Consider the following 17,559-nt stretch of genomic DNA (forward strand, 5'->3'; position numbering starts at 1 on the left):
GGGTTTCACAGGGTAGAGGAGTGGGAAAAAAGCAAACTCAGAAAGGAAAGTTTTTTTACACTGGGGGAAGGTTATAGAAAAAGGGTTTGGGTGTGGAGGGAAAGGGAGTGGTTGTATGAGGTGTTGATGTAAATGTCTTGGGTACGTGTTTGAGAGGTATGCTTGTAGGTAGTGGGTGTCTGTTGGGTGGGTGAGTGAGGGCATTTAAGTGTTTTGGGCTGAAGGGGGTAGAGGTGCTGGGAGATGCTGTGGTGAGTGCGTGGCTGTTTGTTAGGATGGTGACTGCAGGTATGGTGGATATGCTGCATGTAGGAGTGTCAGTGGTTGTGGTGTATGTGGGTGTGGTTACTGAGGTGGATGTCTGAGGGTCTGCTGTAATGCTGTCTATGGGTACAATAGGTGTAATGGCTGGATCTGTAACTGTTGGTGTAGTGTCTGCAGGTGTGTCACATCTGTGATGCTTGGGCGGTGGGGGTGTCAGGGCAGGTTGTGACTGTTGCTGTGTGTGCATATGAATGTTGCTTGTGTGTATGCCAGTGGTGTGTCTTGTGGTGCTTAGGTTTGTCTGAGCTACCCTTGGATGTTGAGGTGGAACATGCCTTTCTGTTTGTGTGCTTTGGCTAGGTCAGGGAAGAGGGGTTTGGGATTGAGAAGAGGAAGGTGGAGGGGGATGAGAGACAAAGGGTGACTAGCTGCTACCAGTGTGGAGGCCAAAGCCTGAAAGGATCTCTTTAGGCCAGTCAGTGCCTCGTGAATGCCCTCCAGGAAGGTATTACCCTGTCGGGTTTGAGTTGCCAGTCCCTGTATGGCATTCATGATGGTCGACTGACCCGCAGAGATGGACCTCATGAGGTCAATTGCCTCCTCATTGAGGGCAGCAGGGCTAACAGGGGCTGGGGCAGAGGTGCCTGTGGCAAAGGAGATGCCCACCCTCTTGTATGAGTGGGGATGCCCAACTGTGTGGGGAGCTAAAGTGAGGGCAGTCGTAGAAAGGGGGTGACAGACAGAGATGTTGCTGGGGTGGTCCCAGATCGGTTCGTTACCACCAGGGAGTGTCCATTGGAAGAGGTTTCCAAAGATGATAAGGTGGATCCTGTCTCCCCATGGAACTACCCATGCCCTCCGGGCTTTGGGTTCCTCTGTGTCAGTGGTATCATGACTTGAGGTCCCGAGGCCAGCAGCTTCCCCACTTGGCTGTGCCCCATCTCCTTTGTCTGCCGATGCTGATGCTGGAATACAGAAAGAGAGGTAGGGTCATCACATTCTTTTAATACACTAACATCACACTGTACACATCATTTACATTACATCTAGTTGTACTACACCCCCAGGTAAAACGAGGTTAGTGCCAGCATCGTCACAACAAAATACAATCTACAACCCTATGTAACAACGTCACACAGCAGCTAAGCCACCTATCTCACACGTACAATGCCATCAAATCAGTAGAGCTATCACACTAACCATTCCATGACAAGCTGACTTGGCAACATGATTCTGGGTCCCTATTTACAGCTATATAGTCAACCAACAACCTAGCCATGAGAAATAGTGGTAACTTTGATTTCCACATAACAAATACCCAAAATATACACATACTTACAATATTCCCTGATGTCAAGTACCAGGAAAGGCATCTTATCATATGCTAAATACAAGACAGCATGTTACATACAAGCCTAAACCATTTCATGTCACAGAGTTCACAGCCTTCTCAATTGAAATTTGCAAACATGAGCCTACTATATTTGGCATTTCCAAATTTGGAGTATGATATTGTCTAAACACATGTCATCTCAAAATGTACCAATAGTGATGTAGGAAAGGATGATACATACTTTGTTGACCTACTCACCTTAGTCATTCTCCACCTGTAAACAAAGTCTTGCACACTCATTGGGGCCTATTTAGCTCATAGCATTTTCCCACAGACAACCACAAGTAGCATAACTACTCCTTACATACAGTGGACACCTGTCATGTGCATGAAGGCCACATACAGTTCAAGGTGTCATGATGAGTTGCAACATCAATAGCTCAATGTTTGATTGGTAACATCATTATTCACACTTCAGACATGAGTGGTCTTACATCTATTTAGGAAAATGTCAATGACACAAACCACATCTGAGGATACCATTGACAGACATACACCTTGAGGCAAGCCAAATGACTGACTATATGCACCATTCCACCCACACGTGAATGTGAACTACCACACCTGCACCACAATGTAGTCAGTGCAAACAATACTTTTCCATACTAAAAGCATTGAAAACATGTCCAAAATAGAAAAAAAGTATGTTCATGATACATTTCAATGTTTATTTATGACAGAATCTTACAACATACACATGATGTTGGTAAAAAAACAGTGACGATTGTAACTGTCAATAGGATGTCTTGGCCTGTTTAGCATGCCAACAACACAATGGTTAATGAAATAGCTGTGTAGTCACTTACCATCCAAAGAACATGTACATGGTACTAACATTCAGAGCTCTGATACCAATGTATGTGTTGCAATAGTAGTCTAGAAATAGCTCCATGGTTTCCAACATGTAGGATGAGACATAACAGGGGCCAATGAACAGCCCTGACTTACCAAATGGGTTAACCTCCTAACAGATTTGAGTGCGTTTAGCAAGTATGGCATTGAAATGTCAGATGAACATCACAGCCTCACATGATGTTGTTGCTGATACCTCATGAAAAGTAGGAATGGCATAAACTTGTCGGACTCTATGTTGCACATAGACATGGACCAAGAAGCAATTGTATGGACATAGGGCACAGACCTGAACAACTTACTATCATGATATTGGGAGAATAGATCTGTAGGTGGCAAGGAGAAACCATCAGGGTATATAAAGCAGTATAGTGGTACACATCTGAGACACAGTAACATGTGCATCATCATATGCTTTTGTACAGAAGGGATAACATAGGAGAGTAATATATCCCTATACACAATAGATAGTGCACACCAATGTGCCAATGTTGAGGACTGTACATTTATGTCTTTCTTGGAGATCTTTGATCCTTTGCACTTACCACATTGTCACAGCTTATATTCTATCAATTTATACACTGACCTGGCATATGGATGAAAATGTGTAAGTCAGTATTTACCCCCTTGTTACTGCGGTGCTGCCCTCGAATGCTCATCCAACTCAGGATAGGCCACTGCCAATATGAGGGCCATTAGGGGGCTTAAGGTCCAGCGGGCATACCGATGGGTATTGACCTGCATGGATGACACAGATAAGAGGAGAAAGTCATGTCGACATGTACCATACCAAAACAAGAAGGGTAAAACAAAAGTTAGTACAAGTAGACATACATACACTTCCACAAACATCTCCTTTTATGTGGAATGAACATCTGTAGTCAGGCCATGTGTGAAGTGGAGTCAGGCATACAACATGCATATCTAATACAAGGTGTTCGCTAGAAGCATATGACCAGACCACAAGCATGCCTTTAAACAGGGTATAAGTACACAACTAATTCTGACACCACCCTCAATTATAATGTTAAACAGTTTTTAGGTGGGTCAGGGTACATATATCACACACTCCCTACTATGTATCAGGGCTCAAACCTATCTAAGCACATGTGCACATGTCCATCTACCCACACATACTATCCCAATCCTTAATTCCACCACATTTCATCAACATCATCATACATTCATCATTTCAAACATTGGTATTGCATTGCACTTACCTTCTTTTCTGGTGCACCATAGAGCTGTTCACACAGGGGTAGGACCTGTTCCACAAGCTTGTCCAGCTCATCAGGTGAGAAGGCAGGGGCCCTATCACCCGTAGGATGTGGAATGATTGCTCCCAGAGGCAGTCCCCACAGCTCAGGTTGTGGAGGTCTTGCTGGCAGCACTGTCAAGAGGTAAGTTAGGGATGAAGGATAAGATGACGGTCACGTCCGCTATCTACAGGACCGTAATCACCTGCGGATGTCACCAGTGGCCCAAGTCCACCAAAGGCAGTAATGTGTTCTAATGGCAATGTCCACCTCGGTTGTGACCACATTGCGCTTTGATGACATCTGCCGGCGGAGTTAGGTCACTTCCTGATGTCCAATACAGTAGGTCAAGCAGCTGCTATTTTAAGGCTCATATATGTACTTTGCAGTTATTAAAGGTGCATAATTGTCTAAGAATCATCTTTTTGATAATGTGTCAACTGCTGGCTTTATGCAAACATGTAGCAATGGGCAGGTAATATGTAGAGGATGTGAAAATTATGTATCCAGACTTATGTACATGAACCAGTATTGTCAGCAGAGTAATAATGATCCGAACATAATATAGGTATTCCAAATATGTTTCAAATGTTAAGTAAAATGATGTCACTTTTACTGTCAGTGACCTGTTTCTCCATTTAAATAACATGCAAGGGGATAGGGGATCTGATTGCAGTATGTAGGCAAATGTTGCCTAGGTATGTGCTGAGTACAACCTTTTCACTGTTTTAATTGACATAATGTAGCTTTATCTATGACGTAGGTGTGATCATACTTATGATTTATAGATTGAGTAACATACATGCATTCTGGTGTTGTCCCATATAATTACCCTGGCATGAGAAGAGCAAGACAACCTCCAGTGTACCGCCCACTAGCATACCTGCACTCAATGGAGGAGCAACATGTCATCCAAATATCCAAATATATACCTGGATATGCAGACAATCATGGATCTCTGTCATCAGTTGGAGCCAGATCTGATGCCTGCCATTCGTAATCCCAATAGCATACCTCCCAGTGTCCGAGTCATGTCAGTGCTATACTTCCGGGCCACAAAATACAGCGGCTGCAGGGATGTCTCAGCCCACGTTCAGTCTGGTTTTAAAGGCTGTACTCTCTGTATTGTTGAAATACCTGGACAACTACATCAGATATCCCCAATGTGAGGATTTGGCCTTTGTAAAGGCTGAATATTATGCCTTCAGACACATGCCACATGTGGTTGGAGCCATACATGGCACCCATGTAGTCTTTGTTCCCCCAAGTGCCAAGGTGCAGGTATATAGGAAAAGGAAAATCTTCCACTCCATCAACTTCCAAGAGGTCTGTTTAGCTGACATCTACATTTCACAAGTTTCTGCCAAGTATTCTGGGTCAGTCCATGATTTCTTCATCATGCGGAATAGAAATACCTCACTGCTTATGACATGACTATACACAGAGAGGGCATTGCTGGTTGGTAAGTCATATATATCATGTCTGTCTGTAACTTTTATCTGCTACCACATAAGTGGCTGTCCAAGATTAATGTTTGGAATGTTGTAACTATACTTTACAGGGGACTCTGGCTACCCAAGCCGTCCTTGGTTGTTGACATCAGTGGGGTACCCAACCAAACCAAGGGAAGTCCTCCTCAGTGAGGCCCATAGAAGGACAAGGCATGTAGTGGAGTGGACTTTGGTGCTCCTGAAGGCAAGCTGTTGCAGCATTGATAAGTCTGGAGGAGCCCTCCTCTACTCACTCAACAAGGTTTGTCAAATTATTGTTGCCTGCTGCATGCTCCACAACCTCGCCCTGAGACGTCAGATACCATTCATACCAGATTAGAGGGAGTCAGTAGATCCTGTGGGAGGAAATGCAGATTTGCCTAGTGAGGATGAGGATGATGAGGATTAAACTGGATACATCAGGCATGATCCTATCAATCAGTACTTCAACTGACTCAAGGTATGTGATGTGAGGTAATAAAAGTGATTCACTGGGGTATTGATGAGGTAAGGAATGCCAGATAATGTTCTTATTATGACCCTCAGATAGGTCATAATTGGCTCCAAAGCCCACGACTCTGATATGCATGCAGATTGTTACTTGGAGTTGTGTACAGAACTGTTATGTTCATAGTCTAACAATGCACAATCAAAATCACATTTGTACATATGATTTGGCAGTGTAATGTACATGTATCAATTAGGCCTATACCTTATGTTTGTCAATTACAGATTGCTGATTGACAGCCTGGCTCATCCTCATTTGGCAATATCAGACAGTGCCACAGGCAGATGGAATTTGCAGACTGACAAGTAAAGTGAACATGGATTAAACCAGGTACTGTCTGGCATGAGATTTGTGGTGTGTGAGTTCTATGCTCAGACTGTGAGGACAGTGGGATCGTAGTTTCCTTTTCCACACTAAATACCTGTTTGGAATTGGAGGTGGGCCAATTGATGCCATTTGTGTGTTAATTTGTCTCTGACACGTCATAATGTGGTTTCAAGGCCCTCTAACATTATGTTTGTGATTTATGTGGACTAACTTCTACATAGTTGTCTGTTTCTACTTTGCAGACCAATGTGCATGTGTCTGATGACTAACATAAGTGAGTGGCAAGCCCACAGATACCTGACCATGGTAATTGGAAGGTTCCATGACTGGGGACATTAGTACTGACCTCTATCTGTTTCATGGGGTATGTCTTTGGGGAGCTACAGTATGGGTATGTGATAAGGCTTTAACAGAAGATACATTGAATCAATCTGTTTGCCTCCTGGGATACTGAAAGACTGACAGGACTCTAACTTCTGAAGTCAGTGGATTAGTAGTGTATGAAACCTATGCTGAAACACTGACGTTAGCAGCAGTACTTAACTATGTGCTAATTGCCATTCTCCAAATAAATATGCAGGGATGTACAATACACGTGATTTGTGTCATGAATGTGATACAATGTCAATGCAATATGTATCCTGGTTATACAGTACATGTGTAATGACCATGACAAATTATTTACATTAGAGAGGAACATTTTGGTACAAGACTTGTCATACATGACAGTTGTATATGCTTGATAAATTACACTAACACATGATCTGTTGTTTAGTGGTATTTATTGGGGAGTGCACAGCAAAATGAGTGATAAGAAACATAAATAACAGAAAGAGAGAAGGGTTCAGTCATGGTGGATGTAATCAGCAGGGTAGCTGCTACACCATTTAATAACACAAGTCCAGTGCCCTTGTACCATAGGAAAATCAAGATAGGTCTCAGGACAGTCAACAGGGTATATCTGTGGCACACAAGGGGAACCATTCAGTAGATGTTCACTTCCTGACAGTGGGTTTACTCTTGGCATCTGCTCCTCCTGGATGTCTGGGTAGACGTCCACGTTTGCTGGGGGTTCTTCTGCTAAAGAGGGTAGGGTGCTGAGGCATTCCCTTCCCCTAGCAGGGTTTCCATTCCACTAGCAGCCACAGATGTAGAAGGGCCTGATGTTTCATTGTTATTGGAAGAGGCCTGATGTTGGGTACCAAACCTACTCAGGGTAGTATTCATGTCCGTCAGTGCCCCAGCAATGGAAGCCAGGATGGCATTTTGGGCCTGCCACTTCTGCATAGCTTCTTGGTGGTTGTCCCTCTGCAGATGTCATATCTCCCCATCATGGTCAGTACGTCACCCATCACTCCTTGGGAATGCTTGTAGGCTCCAAGACTTGGGAGATGGTGTTGTGGTCAGTCGTGTCCTTTGCGGCCCCCATCCTCTGGCCAACACCATCCCTCCTATGCACCATACGCTCACGTACCTATGCCCCTAGCACAGTGTGCCCTCTCCCACTGGTAGCAGGACCCCCCTCTTCCACTGGTAGCAGGACCATAATTGTCAGGGGTGACAACAGGAGACTCAGGTAATGGGGAGCACATGATGTGAGACACTGTCCTTGGGACACAGGTTTGGGGGTGAATGTTTACCTCTGATGTCGATGCAAAAGGGATGGGAGGATTTGATGTGGGCAGGGTGAGATTCACAGTTGTTGACTGACCAGCTTCCACTGATGGGTCAGCTTCATCCTCAGTGTCCAAGCATCCAGGAGTGTTGTCCTCACTTGGGCCTTCATCCAGAGGGGTAGTGGCAGTCTCTGGTATCCTCTCCATGTTGAGAATGGCAAGGTTACCTGTAGGAGAAGTGGAATACACAGTTTCCGTAAGTGATGCAACAAGTGATGTTTAACTTTTTCAACTAGACATGCTATGTCACATTCACAAACTGCCTTTGCATGATCCTTTGATATGACAATGACAGTTGCTTCTAAATCTAAGTTAGAGCAATGTGGGATACAGAGATGTCCAACTATATATACCATGCTTCAAGCTATTGGAGTATGTTGGTGTTTAGATGATTGTTGATACCGTCCTATCTTATCTGAGTACAGACATGACAATGTGCATTTATCTCCTAGTAAGGTATATGGAATCTTTGATTCAACTAACAGCTGCACATTGCACAATGGTGACTCCTTGCAAATAGGATGGGAGTTACCATTTGACCTGGGCCTACGTGTGGATGTACTGCATGTATACCCAGTTTCCCATATAGTTTTACCCCCTAGGTGAGCATATGAAATTGGTGGGAAGGCTTTCTCAAAGACCAGTTTGGTAGGGGACACAGCTGTAGATGTGCGTTGCTTTGCCATGGACTGTTAAACAGTGGTGCATTCAGGAGAGGTTACATTGAGAGTTAGTTTCACATGCAAGACTTTGAAAATATAGTACACTGTTCTGGTTTTCTTACAAGTTGAACAGTGCCTGCTGGGGGTTGTAGTGCTGTCTGTCCCTGTACTTCACATGCCATACACAAACACTGTTGCCTCAGGTGAGTTTAGTTGACATGTGACATGCCAGAGAGGGGCATTTAGACATTTGAACACAGGGATGGTGGGTGGTTTGGTCATTGACGTGGGGAAAGGTAATCAGTGAACATGCAAGACAAAACATTTTAGTGACATAAATGGTGTAGTGACTTACCAGACTCCACTCCCCCAGGTATTCCTGTCAGGCCCTCAGAATGCAGAATATCCAAGACCTTTTTCTCCCGTGAAGTGGAAGTATGGGGAGGAGGTGGGGGCCAGCCGCCAGTCTTGAGGACTGCCAGCTGGTGCCTGGCAGCCATGAAAAGTACTTTCCCCCTGAAGTTGTTCCACCTCTTCCTGATGTTCTCCCTTGTGCGTGGGTAACTGCCTAAAAAATTCACCCTGTCGACTATCCTTTGCCACAACTCAATTTTCCTGGCTATTGATGCTTGCTGGACCTGTGCTCCAAAAATATATTGCTCTACTCTGCAATTTCGGCCACCATGACCATAAACTCATCACAAGTGAAACATGGATGTTTTTGTGGGGACATGGTTGTGGTGGAAGAGTTGGTGAGGTAGCGAAAAATGGGGAAATTAAATGTTAGTGATGACGTGAGGGTGTTGTGATTTGAGTGGGTGACAGTTGTGTGGGATACTAACTTGTGTGTTGTGTATGTTGTGCAGGTATGGGATGAGTGCTGAGTGATGTGTAGTAGTTACTATTGTTTGTTTTGACATATCCTGAATTTTTAGCTTGTCTCTGGCTGTGTGTGGTGTTCTGGTTGCAAAGGATTGTGGGTTTTTCAGGGGTGTCTTATAGAGTGCAGTGTGTATGGGTGGCAGTGTATGGATGTGTGTCAGGTGTAGGATATTCGAAATATCCAATGTGGTGTGGTATTCTGAGTGATATGACTTTAAACTGCTGTGGTTTCCACTGCCAATGGTTTCCCCCATGGAAGAACTGCTCTCTTGATTTGTGGATCGTGATATGGTCGGAGGCTTTTTGGCGGGCTGGCGGTGCTAGTGGTCTAACCGCCTCTTTTCCATCCTCCAGTATCTGCCAAAATTTGGCTGCTTTTTGGCAGACTGATCTGTGTGCTTCTTAATACATCAGTTAGATGACCACCAACATGGTGGTTTTTTGGTGCCCGCCACCATGGCGTCTTGCCAAAAGACCGCCAAACTCGCAATGAGGCCCATTGTGTCTACACAGGACAGCCCCATACCGTATGGAGGAGTGTACCCTCTGGTGTTGTACATTAGGGACATGAGGTGTAGGTAATTACTCCCATGCACCACAGGCAGTTTCTAGTGTAATATACCCTGTGTAGGTATTTCCACTGCATCAGGCATAGATGCACTGAAATAGCCGCTGGCATAGATGCCATTATGGTCTTCTCCCAGTCTTCATCCTCCAGTTTATTAATATCAGCCAACCAGGTGCGCTGGGAATTTTCATCTTATTCCAATTTTTTATTCTACACTGAACCTGGGTTCACCTAGACCTCCTATATCTATTGTGTTAGTAGTACTTAACTACTACAAAACGCTATTCACAAACCTTAGGCTGGAGACCTTCACATTCGCCGCTCCTATCTTTCCAGGGCGAACAGCTCTGCTGAAATGGCAGAAATCTTGGCACACATATCTATGTTAAGTGTTGGTGAATGTGGATGGCATCTGAGAGAGTGGAGGGAAAATGGGGAATAATCGCTACTTAATGCAAGGGATATAGGGAAATGTAAGGAATTGTTTAGCATGGACATACTAATACAAACCACACACCCACAAAACTAAGGCAAATACAATTCACAAACTATACTTGTAAATTTACCACAGCCCTAAAGGTACTTGCACTAGAGCACATTCAAAACAGTGGAGGAACTTGGAGGCACAGAACTAAAATAAGGCCCAAGAGAAAATAATGCTAATTAAATTAAATGAGATCAACATTGAAAATTATATATTTGTATGTGATTAAATAATTATTTAAATATTTATAATTTAATAATACGCTTAAATGAGAAACACAATTTAACTTTTAAACTTTTTAGATAATGTAAAACATTTTTAAGTGAAGTAAATACATAACTTTTAGCCAAGGTTACTAAATATAAATAAAAATGTCAGTGATGGTGAGTAATATTTTTTAAATGATTGTTTAAAAAATAGTATATATATATAAATAAGTTAATGTATTTATTGAATTTTAGTATTTAACGCCCATTTAATCTGCTGAGTTAATGTGCAGATTTTATTTGAATAATATTTCCAAGATAATAATAAATGTTTAAAATAAATTCATATTTATATAATTCATTACATTATGGTAAACTATTTTTAAAAAAAAGTAATTTATTAAATGTCTTTATACTTTTTCATAGGAAGATCTTCACTTCAGTGGTTGGTCTGCATAAACAAATAAAATGTTACTTTTAGTAACTACACTCATACAATCTGTTATTGGAGGCTCTTGACCTAGGGACCTGGAGACATGTAAGGCATCATCCAGGTGTAAATCTTTAGTCAGCAGTGGTGAATAACAAAAGATTTGACAGCTATACCTAGGTGTAGGAGTACATATAAACATCAGTAGATATACATGCGCATATTTAACTTAATGAATTAGGCCTATATTCAATCGAATGTTCAAATCCTTACAATAGATTGTGAGTGAAAAGACTTAGGGGCAGATTTAAGAGCCCCTGGCACCTCTGTGCACTGTATTAGCATAGTCTTTTATGATGGTAATGTGGCCCAACGAGGCCAAAATCGTTGTGCCAAATTTACAAATCGGGGCAATGCATACACCCCCCTAAACCATCATCACACAAGGTCCTACACAGGAATGCAAGCACTGGGGTACACGGTCATCCACCCATTGCACACCATGGCACACACAGATGCAATAATCATGCTTTTACACCCCTGCAGGACCCCCTCCCCAACGTCACCGGACAGGAGGGTCCAGACATGTCCACTCCACCCACAGAAGAGGCCCACAGTGATGACAGCAGCTCTGTCCAACTGGATCTAGACGACCAGCCCGGCCCATCTGGGACCTCGGGACAGTTGGTTCCCCTCACACTGGCACAAGCCACTACAGGGCTTCCCCCCTCTGGAAACACCAGCACAGCACCCACCCAGCGGGCCCATACCTCCGTCCCCAGGACACGTCAAGCAGCAGTGTGTCCACCACTACAGGGAACCCAGGCTAACCCACCACCCCAACAACAACAGGGACCTGGGGGCAGTGGCAGTGGGCACACGGTTCAGGAAACAGATGCCCAGGAACACAGGGGAACTGGGATGGCTACTGTGCGACAGGGGGAGGACAGGCCCAGGGAACCCACTCTCCACGAGGCCCTCTCCAACATCAGGGAGGAACTCAAATCCATCAATACCACCCTGGGCACCATTGTAGGGGTGCTGAAGGAACTCATCAACACCAGGAGGGACACTGTGGCACAACAAGGGGCCCCTGACACTATCCTGGACGATGAACTGCCCACCACCTCCGCCGGCGCTAGTGGACAGGAGGCACCGCCACAGGACCACCACACCAGCACATGAGATCACCCTGATTGTCATACATTTGTCCCACCTTGCCACCCTGTCCATCCTTAAACTGCCCCAGCTCCACTTCCTATGCCCCTTTGGACAATGCACCTGTGAGACTAATAGACTGGACTCTGCCATGGACATTCCTCCACCATCACCCCTCACCATTTTACAACCCCCTCCAATATTGAGCACTTAAATAAACTCTGTTAGAAATGGGGCCTTTGGTTGGCAGTCAGGTTACCCCCTGTCCAAGCAAGGACCCTCATTCTAGTCAGGGTAAGTCACACACAATCCAAATTATCCTGTGCCCACCTTTCGGTAGCTTGGCACTGAGCAGTCAGGCTTAACTTAGAAGGCAATGTCTAAACTATTTGTGCAATAAATCATACAATAACACAATATAGCACCACAAAAATACACCACACAGTGTTTGGAAAAATATATAATATTAATCTGGATATTTGCAGGTCAAAACGATAAAAGATGCAATAAGAAATTGTAGAGATTCACTGAAAAGTGATATGAAGTTTTCTTCAGTCTTTAAGAAGCAAACAAAGGCGGTCATTCTGACCGCGGCGGGCGGCGGTCGGCGCCCGCCATGCGGTCACCACCAAATGGCCGCTCTGCGGTCATAAGACCGCGGATGCCATTCTGGCTTTCCTGCTGGGCCGGCGGGCGACCGCCAAAAGGGCGCCCGCCGGCCCAGCGGGAAAGACCCTACAACAAGGAAGCCGGCTCCGAATGGAGCCGGCGGAGTTGCAGGGGTGCGACGGGTGCAGTTGCACCCGTCGCGATTTTCACTGTCTGCAAAGCAGACAGTGAAAATCTTTATGGAGCAGCGCCGCCATGGAGGATTCATCGGGCCAGGGGAAAACCGGCAGGAAACCGCCGGATCCCCTTTTCTGACCGCGGCTTTACCGCCGCGGTCAGAATGGCCCTGGAAGCACCGCCAGCCTCTTCGACAGGAGCGGACCTACACTGCAAGTGCTGCTGTGACCTCAGTCTCGAAGAGACAATGGCTCGTGTGTCTGGGGAAAGGGCCCCTGACTCCAGCACAGAGGCGTTGGAGAAACTCGTGGATGGGGTCCTCCCCCAGTACAGGCTACTCTACGGTCCTCCAGACAAACAGGTAAGTCCACTGTGACCATGCTTTATGGGCAATGCCTGTGTGGAGTGGGGTAGATGAAAGATAGGGGGGGGTGAGAATGAGGCGTGCATGAAACAACGGTGAGTGCATGTGCGTCATGGCAAGGGTAGGGATGCGGGCCAATGACTGTAACGGTGCAGTTGGTAATTTCTTCTCTTTTTCGCCTGTACAATTCCTGTAGGTCAGGGCCCACCAGAAGAAGGACATCTGCTGTGCCATCATCAAGGAAGTCCGGACCCTGGATGTCTACCACAGTCGGAGCACCCACTGCCGGAAAAGATGGGAGGACATTCGCTGCTGGAGCAAGAAAACGGAGGAGGCCCAGCTGGGGATGGCCTCCCAACGTGGGAGGGGTGCCCGTCGCACCATGACCCCCCTGATGTTCAGGATCCTGGCGGTGGCGTACCCGGAGTTGGATGGGCGCTTGAGGGCATCACAGCAGCAACAAGGGGATGATTACACTCTCATTTTGCTGATTCAGCACGCATTGTAGGTGTCTGGGTGGGGGAGGTCGGCTGTGGGTTCCCCTAGGCCAGGGCGAGTTTGGTAGTTAAGTTCCCTTCTTCAGGCAGGCCCTGTGGCACCCCACCCCACCTGTGTACAGTGCCAACTACACCTAGTCAGGCTCCTGTGACATCCATGTGTGCGGAAATTGGCCATAGCCTTGTAAGCCATGTACCAGGGATTAAATAGTGGACCCCAAGTGAGCGGCGTAGTGCAGGGGGCTTCTGTGTCTGATGTGTCCGCCAACTGTAGCGGTATTGCATGCACTGAACATGTCTTTCTTCTGTCTCCCCACCGTTTTTGTGGTCTCCCTGTTCTTGTGTGCATTAGCATCATCAGGCGGAGAAGCAGTAGCACCAGAGCACGAGGGAGCTGCATCCCACATGGCCCTGGAGGGCGACACTACAGAGTCTGAATACACCAGTGGGACGGAGGGCGAGGGGAGCTCCACACCGGGGACAGGAGCTGACACCAGCGATACGGACTCCTCCTCTGATGGGATCTCCCTTGCGGTGGCGGCCCCATCTGTGCCTCCCGCATCTACAGGTACAGCACCCCCCCCTACCAGCACCGCCCTCCCAGCAACCCCTCAGCGTTTGCCCCGTGCCCGCTCACCCAGGAGGGTGGGCATCACCTTCACCCCAGGCACCTCAGCCCCTGCCAGGCCATTTTGGCCCCCAAGGAAACCCTACAACTACCAAAAAAAAACCTGATATATATATATATATACATATATATATATATATATATATATATATATATGTATATATATATATATATATATTATTTATTATATATAGATATATCAATCCATGTAGTTAGATATATCTATCTACATGGATATATCTATAGATAGATCTATGTATATATATATATATATAGGTCTATATATATATATATATATATAGATCTATCTATAGATATATCCATGTAGATAGATATATCTATATATATATATATATATATAGATAACTTTTGTCAATGTATGTCTGGTTTCCCTGGGGGCTGCAATCAGCCCCCAGGAAAACCAGACCCACATATAAAAGTGATCTATAGATATATCTTATATATATATATATATATATATATATATATATATATATATATATATATATATATATATATGCCACCAGTTGTCTTGCAGTTGCAGCTTGCGTCTTCAAAGCAGTGCACACACTTCAACTGCCGCCTTTCAACTGTAGCTTTTAGTCAACAATAAAAAAGTCAAGGAAGTCTTGTGATTATGTTTCTGCTAAAAAAGGATCAAACTTTTGTCTAGTGACAGTTTTAGTGCCATAAAGAAGCGCAGAAGATTTATATGACTACTTCTAAGAGCAAATATGTATTTTATGTAAATAACTGAGTACATTAGTAAAGACAGCCACTACCTGCACTAAAATACAAATGAAATGGATGTGCGGGGCGGGGGTGGCTCTGGAGAGAGGAAGGGCACGTTTGCTGGGTGGTAATGAGGGAATCCGAGGAGAAGGACATGGGAGTGGGAGCACCAATAATGATTGTTGGACTGGGCGCAGGAGGTGCTAAAGACTGATGAATGGTATGTGACAAGGTGTTTGAGTGTCTTGAAAGAACGTGCTAATTGAGGGAAGAAGCGCAGGTAAGGTGGCCTCTACTGTTGCACGTATCATACACACACCAGCGATTTTTTGACTGTCTTTGTAGGCTAGTGTTTTAGAGCAATAGTTTAGCCAATAGCAGAGATGGCATCTTGATGGATGACTCCTGCTGACGTAACTCGGGTTATAGAGGATAGCTCTGACATAGGATCAGAGACTGAGACAGCAGATACTGAGACAGCATCTGAGGGATAGGACAATGGCGCAGACTCTGGGAGTGATTTTTCAGTTGGAGGAGTCCCATTGGATAACTCCTTCCAGTAAATTGTGAGGGAGGTGATGAGGGCAGTCCTGTTGTCCCTTTGCAAGCACAGTCTGTGCAACAGGGCAATAGTGGGTTAGCCCAACCTCGAGAGCAGGTGAATGTGGGGGCAAGCACAGAGAGGGTGCTCCCCAATTTAGTTCAGCCCCAAATTCCACTGCCCAAATTGTATTGTGGAGACATCAAAATTATCTATCACAAAACAAACTGGTTTTGTAAGGCAGGCACCTGTGTTTTTGGTCCTGGGTTCGGCGGCTATATAGGGAAACATACTAAACCCAAACATTTCTGGAAACTAGACATCCGGGGGAGTCCACAGAGGTGTGACTTGAGTGGATTCCCCAAAGTTTTTTTTACCCAGAATACCCTGCAAAGCTGAAATGTTGAATAAAAACTCTATTTTTCTTGCATTTCTGTCACACAAACTACAGGAATATGCTGCAATCCACAAAATTCCTACCACCCAGTGATTCCTCACCTGTCCTGATAAAAACACTACCCCACTTGAGTGCCTATACCTAGTGCTTGCATAAGGAATGGATCAACCCAGGGTCAACAGTTGCCTCATATAAGTACCAACATTGACCGTTGTGTGATCTATTCCTGTCGCGGGCCTACCCCAGAACTGAGGTATCATTTTTATCGGGAGACTTGGGGGAACGCTGGGTGGAAGGAAATTTGTGGGTCCTCTCAGATTCCAGAACTTTCTGTCACCGAAATGTGAGGAAAAAGTGTTTTTTTGGCCACATTTTGAGGTTTGCAAAGGATTCTGGGTAAGATAACCTGATCACAGTCCCACAAGTCACTCCATCTTGGATTCCCCTAGGTGTCTAGTTTTCAAAACTGTGCAGGTTTGCTAGGTTTCCCTAGGTGCCAGCTGAGCTAGAGGCCAAAATCCACAGCTAGACATTTTGCAAAAACGAGCTATGTTTTCTTTGTGAAAATGTGATATGTCCACGCTGTGTTTTGGGGCATTTCCTGTCGCGGGCACTAGGCCTAACCACACAAGTGAGGTATCATTTTTATCGGGAGCTTGGGGGACCGCTGAGTGGAAGGAAATTTGTGGCTCTTGTCAGATTACAGAACTTTCTGTCACCGAAATATGAGGAAAAATAGTTTTTTGGGTCACATTTTGAGGTTTGCAAAGGATTCTGGGTAACAGAACCTGATCAGAGCCCCACAAGTCAGCCCATCCTGGATTACCCTAGGTGTCTAGTTTTAAAAAATGTGCAGGTTTGGTAGGTTTCCCTAGGTGCCGGCTGAACTAGAGGCCAAAATCCACAGCTAGGCACTTTGCAAAAAACACATCAGATTTCAATGTAAAAATGTGATGTGTCCATGTTGCCTTTCCTGTCGCGAGCATTAGACCTACCTACGCAAGTGAGGTACCATTTTTATTGGGAGACTTGGGGGAACACAGAATAGTACAACAAGTGTTATTGCCCCTTGTCTTTCTCTACATTTTTTCCTTCCAAATGTAAGACAGTATGTAAAAAAGACGTCTACTTGAGAAATGGCCTGTAATTCACATGCTAGTATGGGCACCCCGGAATTCAGAGATGGGCAAATAACCACTGCTGCTCAATACCTTATCTTGTGCCCATTTTGGAAATACAAAGGTTTTCTTGATACCTATTTTTCACTCTTTATATTTCAGCAAATGAATTGCTGTATACCCGGTATAGAATGAAAACTTATTGAAAGGTGCAGCTCATTTATTGGCTCTGGGTACCTAGGGATCTTGATGAACCTACAAGCCCTATATATCCCTGCAACCATAAGAGTCTAGCACACGTAACGGTATATTGCTTCAAAAAATCTGACAATGCAGAAAA

The sequence above is a fragment of the Pleurodeles waltl genome, chromosome 5, assembly GCF_031143425.1.
Source record: "Pleurodeles waltl isolate 20211129_DDA chromosome 5, aPleWal1.hap1.20221129, whole genome shotgun sequence".
Taxonomy (NCBI): Eukaryota; Metazoa; Chordata; class Amphibia; order Caudata; family Salamandridae; genus Pleurodeles; species Pleurodeles waltl.